Consider the following 6,000-nt stretch of genomic DNA (forward strand, 5'->3'; position numbering starts at 1 on the left):
GAAGCTCAACTCCCACCCAATCCTAAATTTTCCAGTTGCTCCTTAAACTTAAAACTCCAATCCCCTCCATAAACCTAAATGTCCAGATTACTCCCTAACCTAAACTCCCTTCCCACTCCTTTTCTACACTCCAAACCTAAAACTCACTTCCCACTCCTTTACTCTAAACTGCCCCATCTCCCTAACTATGAAATCCTCTTCCTGCACCCTCGCCATGGCTGCTTGCCCAAACTCATATTCAAGTTTGAGTGTGAGCAGCAGTCTATACAAGCTACAAGGAGCCTGAGTACCTGGATTTGAAAGAGTGGTTTGCAAGTGCTGAGAGTTCTCTCACTTTCCCATGCAATATATCAGTTTCCTCAATGTTCTTAGCTAAGGTTTACAGTTATCCAGGCATTAGGTATAATAACTGTCTTATGTTTACATAATAGAAAACATGCTTCTGCTGTAAATGAGAACTATATTTGTTAAATGCTACAGAACTGTGTTAACGTCAGCCTGGTTCACGACTTGACTCCACCAAGATGAGATCAGTTCAGCCAGAATGGGAAGAGCTGTCATTTTTGATAATGTTTTATAAGGTAATTACGCCATGGCGATGGATTTCTTCTTTATAGAGGCTGTTATGGCACAATGATTACGTAGGGTGAGGCTACGGCAGGCATCTACAGAATATTAGAAGGCTTATTTGTGGCAGTCTAATGTAGCAGGGAAAAGTCATTTGGACTGATGGGTTTTGTTATAAGCTGTGAGAACTTTAAATTAGCTGGGTACGACTAAACAGGAATTTTCATGACACAGTTAAAGTTGTTACAATTACCCAGTGATCTGTTCTCAATGTACAGATATAAGCGAATGATGCTGTTGATAAATTGCCATATAATGTAGTTAAGTGAAGAGGTCTTTATAAACAGACAGTAAGACAACAGAAGCTAAGCACAGCATGAGTGCATATGATTTATATGGACATCAATTTAAGCCTGCCGTTTAACAGCCACAAAATGACAGCATTCAAACCAGTGTTCATCTGCAGCCTGTCCAGCATGTGAATATGACCATAGGAAAGACAATGATCATTAAATATGTCTGCATTGCTCCACAGCATCTCATCTATGTTTAGCTAGATCCTCACATTCCTTATTAATAGCAGAAAAAGCCATTTCTATAGGTGTTTGAACAATCTAGAAGTCCATTACTGCAGACATTAGATCTCGTCCTATTTTGGCTAATTTCAAGCCAGCTTCAGGATCTTTCTTAAAGCTAATGCACACTGCAGCTTCATAACACTATTACTTCTTTCTTTACTTCATGAGCACTTGTCCCTTATACTAAATAGAACTTTGTAATTTTCTTGGTTACATTCTAATGTTCTCAGGTTGATTTACTCATTGGGTGCACATGTTTTATATTTTGAATTATCTGCATCATTTCTATTTAGAATTTAATAATTTTTTTGATAGAGACTAATTGATGTATGTGACGCTGTCTTCACTGCTACTTATACTTTGCATTTTTATCACTTATTTGCTTCTGCAACTAGGTCACAATGAAAATATGCTCCCAGGAGCACAGTCCACCCTCCTGCTCAGATAAATAAGAAGATAAAAACCGCCAGGTGGTAGCTAGACCCAAACTCGCTCTAAGCTAGTGTCCAACTCATCATCCTTTACTGTGAGAATGCATCAGTAATGATTTAAGCAGGATATGTGTATTCATAAGCTGCATTATATTCACTACTATGCAAAATCAGTTTTAATCACTTGCTTTTTTTGCCCTCAGTATTCATTGTAATCGTCTGTGCTTGCTTCAGATAGTAAAATACTTTAAACTGGCCATTTTTAGAGACAGTGCAGAAAATAATTGCCTAGTGCTTATTTGACAGCCACCTCAGTGCCAACATTATGTCTTAGTAACACCAGGTGAAGTGTAATGCTCTTCTGTTTGTCAGCAGCTCAGACAGTGCTCACACTGTCCACAGCCAGCAGTTCATTAAGTATGGAAAGCATTGCACCATTATGTAGTAGGCATTGCGCAGCTTTGGCATCTTTATGTTTTGGATACGTGCCATAAAATGGAATGCAGACTTGGCGGCTAGCATAAGCGCAGCATGTTCTTATTATGGTCATAAATTGTACAAGTTCCTTTTCTAGCTGCTTGGATATCAGAAGTTACCAGACAATTTGCACCAATCTCTATAGTCATTTCTCTCCCCATTTCTGTTTACTGTATGACGTTTGTCGGTTTTCCTTTCTTCCCTAGTAGCACCACCCTTTAGTGTTTCTTAGCAGCATCCAGTGTTTTTGCTCTGTTCAAGGGTTAAATATAAAAACATACTTGCATATATGGAATGCTTGATCCACCCCACCTAGTCTCCCATTCCCCTAAATGCCAGATAGGCTGCAGATATCAGCTTATTATTTTCCTCTTTTTCAGGCTTTTGTACATTTTTGAATTTTGTTACTGTTTGGCCCAACTGTTTCTGTATCAAGGATATATCAATCACTCAATCCTGCTTGTGAAATAATACTTGTTTGTCTCCGTGGAAGATTGCATCCTCTGATTTTCATACATTTTTTTTAAAGTGATAGACAATGGACTTTAAGAATTCATTTATGCTATTTACTTTCAATCATGTCCCTACTCTGCTTTCCATATTAAAGACTATATATATGTTAAGCTCTTTTAGTCTGTGTTTTTATGGCCATTGATAAAGACCATGCACTATTTTTGCCCACTGCAGAACTGCCTCTGTTCTCTGTGAGACTTGCAAAACTGTATGCAGTATTCCAGATATACTGATAGCTTCTTACCATTTACATATTGTCTGTAGTATACATAGATAATATCAAAAGTTCTTAACAGCTGCACATTATTTCTGATTTACTCCCTCTGAAATGCCTCAAAAAGATACACGTTCAGCGCTTAATATATTTAGAAAAGATCATCATGTGAAATGAAAGGTCCTGCCAACAATTATTGCATTTGAATGGCATATTCTGTGACTCGTTAAATGCCTAATTGTTTCTGAAATATGATTCTAGAAATGAGTTATTGTATTTTTCTAGAATGAACTTACCCAGGACCACAGAAAGGACCTTCAGATCCCAATAAATATGCAGATAACAATGTCCTTAACATATAGTAAAAAATATCAGTATACTTTGATTTCAGAAGTAAAACTCCAACAACACTGTCTCTATCCACCCCATTCCTGAACCTTAGTTTGCACCGATTTGCAAATAAATAAATAACTGTATTAGTTTCTTACTATTTCCCTTTTGCTCTATTATGTCATCAGAAAACAATCTGAAAAACGATTTTAAATTCAATAACTTATCAGATTTGCTCTAAGTCAACACATAGTAGGAACAACCCAGAGAAGCTGATCTCACTATTTAATAAACTCTAGTCTACGTGACTGTTCACAATAATGGCAGTATTTAATAGGTTCATAGGCTCATAGGTACAGTAAGTACTAGGCTAGCTGCCCTTGCAGGCCATTTTAAGCTTAACCAATTTCCCTTTTTGTGCTTGAAATAACCTATCTCATTTAGTATAGATTGGTCTTACCCATCCCATGGTCAATGTTTGTTTGTGTCTTTCGGCTTTTCCCGGTTAGGGGTCGCCACAGCGAAACTCCGGTCCGCTAATGATTGGCAGTTGATTTTTATGTACCGGCTTGCCAGGCCTGACGCACAACCTTCAACGAAGGTACACCCATTCACGCATGTCTCCACGCAGAAGACGCTCTAGCTGAGAATCGAACCAGACAGCATCTTACTGTGAGGTGACAACACTACCGCAGCATTACCCCTAACTAGGATCATACCATAGATACTTGGAGGGGACCAATGCATGGGATAAAGCATTTAGGAGGTGTTTCAGTCTATTAGTAGTACATGGGGCAGTTCTGGGGTAAATGTTCTGTTTCCTATCCATAGATCTAAGTTGTACTTGAATATGGACATGGATGAACTTTGTTTTATGTGGATGCGGTGTCTGTTCCATAGCAGCAGTATCTTCTGTGAAATATGCCCGTACCTCCTAACCAGTGTGCAGTTAGAACTTGTCTGATTGAAGACTACAGGAACAGGGCTCAGTTTTGAGATTTTTTCACTGGTTAATTAGGTAATTTGTTTAAAAGCCTTTTCTGATAGCTTGTAGTCATCTAAAGCTGTTTTAAGTGTATTTTTTACTGTTTATAGTCGTTTAAAGCTATTTTAAGTGTATTTTTTACTGTTTTTGCCTTATCTTTTTAAAAAAAATGTTTTCCTTGTTTCCCACCTTTCTAAGCTAGTATAGTCCAGTTTTCAGGCTAGTGCTGAATTCAGGGCTGTGTTACAAGTTTCTGAGTTGCCCATACCTTACTTGGATAAAAGGAGGTTTCTCTGTTCACCTGTGAGAGAGGGAGCTTTGAGCAGCCATCTGTCCCTGGAGGAGTGGTTCCAGCCCAGAAGTTAGTAGTTTATAGGCTATTTGGGGCTAATTTCTATCTCTTTCATTTCCCTGCTGTAAAAACTGCATTTGCACGGTTTTGCACATCCAGGCAGCACCGGTGAGCTAGGGCTAAATTATTCCCAGCTCCACCAAGTCTCCTCTTCAGTTTTTCCCTTGAAAGTAGTCTAACTCTTAACCTAAGTACTTAAAAGGCATCCTACAGTCCAGCACTTGCTCAGACCTAATAGCAAGCACTAATATACCCCGACACTTGATTGCCCAGCAGGGCAAGGCTCATTATTCACCCCTCACCAAGCAAGCGACTAAGCAGATCACCCTACTATTCTTGCTGACCAAAGGGCAATTTCAGGTATGCTCTCCAGTCCAGCTGGTGAACATGGGTATCTTGAGGCAATGTTACAACTGCCTCATGTACACAGACAACCCTCTCCTCCTACCACAAAACATTAATATATGCGAGAGATGCAATTATATAGCTAAATTGGAGGCTAAGCTCTCTCCACCCAAGACTGGAACAGGCAGTCATGAGGAGAAGGTTAACACTTGCACCACACCTCCAGCCTCACACAGACATACTAAACCAGCACTGGCAAAAAATACACATAAATACACAAAATCATACTTGGAGGCTCTAAATAAAAACCTGCAAAAGCATCAGAGGCCTCCAAAGCAGACACCCAAAAAACCTGCACCTCCCGTCCCAAACCAGACAAAAAATAAAACACAAAATCAGTGTGCCGCACAATCACAGCCCTTAAGGCGAAATAACATACCTAGCACACTAGTAATACATGACTCTATAGTCAAGCACACTGATGTCCCACTCACTAGGCTGGACAAGGTGAAGGTTACTGTTAGCTGCCTGTCAGGAGCCAGAGTCTGCCACATAACACAAGCACGCAAGTCACTCCAGAACAAGTACAAATATGACTCTGTCATTATTCATGTTGGTGTGAATGACCTGAGACGTACCTCCCTGCACTACATGAAAAGAGACATGGAAGAGCTCTCTGATCATGTAGCCCAGGCGGTTATGACCCTGACCCTGAGTAGCATCCTGCCCTCACCAAGAATGATACCGCAGTATAAAGAAAAAATGATCAATTTCAACAATTGGCTAAGCTTCTGGTGTCATTCAAAGGGGATACAGTGTCTGTCAGCCTGGGACGACATGCTCGAAAAGCCTCATTGCTTTGCAAGAGATGGCTTGCACCTGTCACCCCTAGGCTTTCGAATACTGGCCAAGGCTCTTCTTGCCCCCATAGTGCCTTTTTTAGGCAAGGCTCAAAAGTCAAACTCACCTCCATAAACAGTACAAATAAAAAAATGAGGGTTATGCTACTCAATGCCAGGAGTTTAAATCTCAAAATGCACACACTCAAAGCACTCCTCAGTATGGAGAATGTTGACATCTGTGCAATAACTAAAACCTGGTTCAAGGCTCCACAGAGCACCCCAGCACTACCAAGCTACAACTCATACCACACATTTTGGCCACAGAACATGGACTGAAACACAAAAGGAGGGTGTGTATCCATATTC

Source organism: Protopterus annectens, chromosome 4.part0 (assembly GCF_019279795.1).
Source record: "Protopterus annectens isolate FY-2018-M chromosome 4.part0, PAN1.0, whole genome shotgun sequence".
NCBI classification, from domain to species: domain Eukaryota; kingdom Metazoa; phylum Chordata; order Ceratodontiformes; family Protopteridae; genus Protopterus; species Protopterus annectens.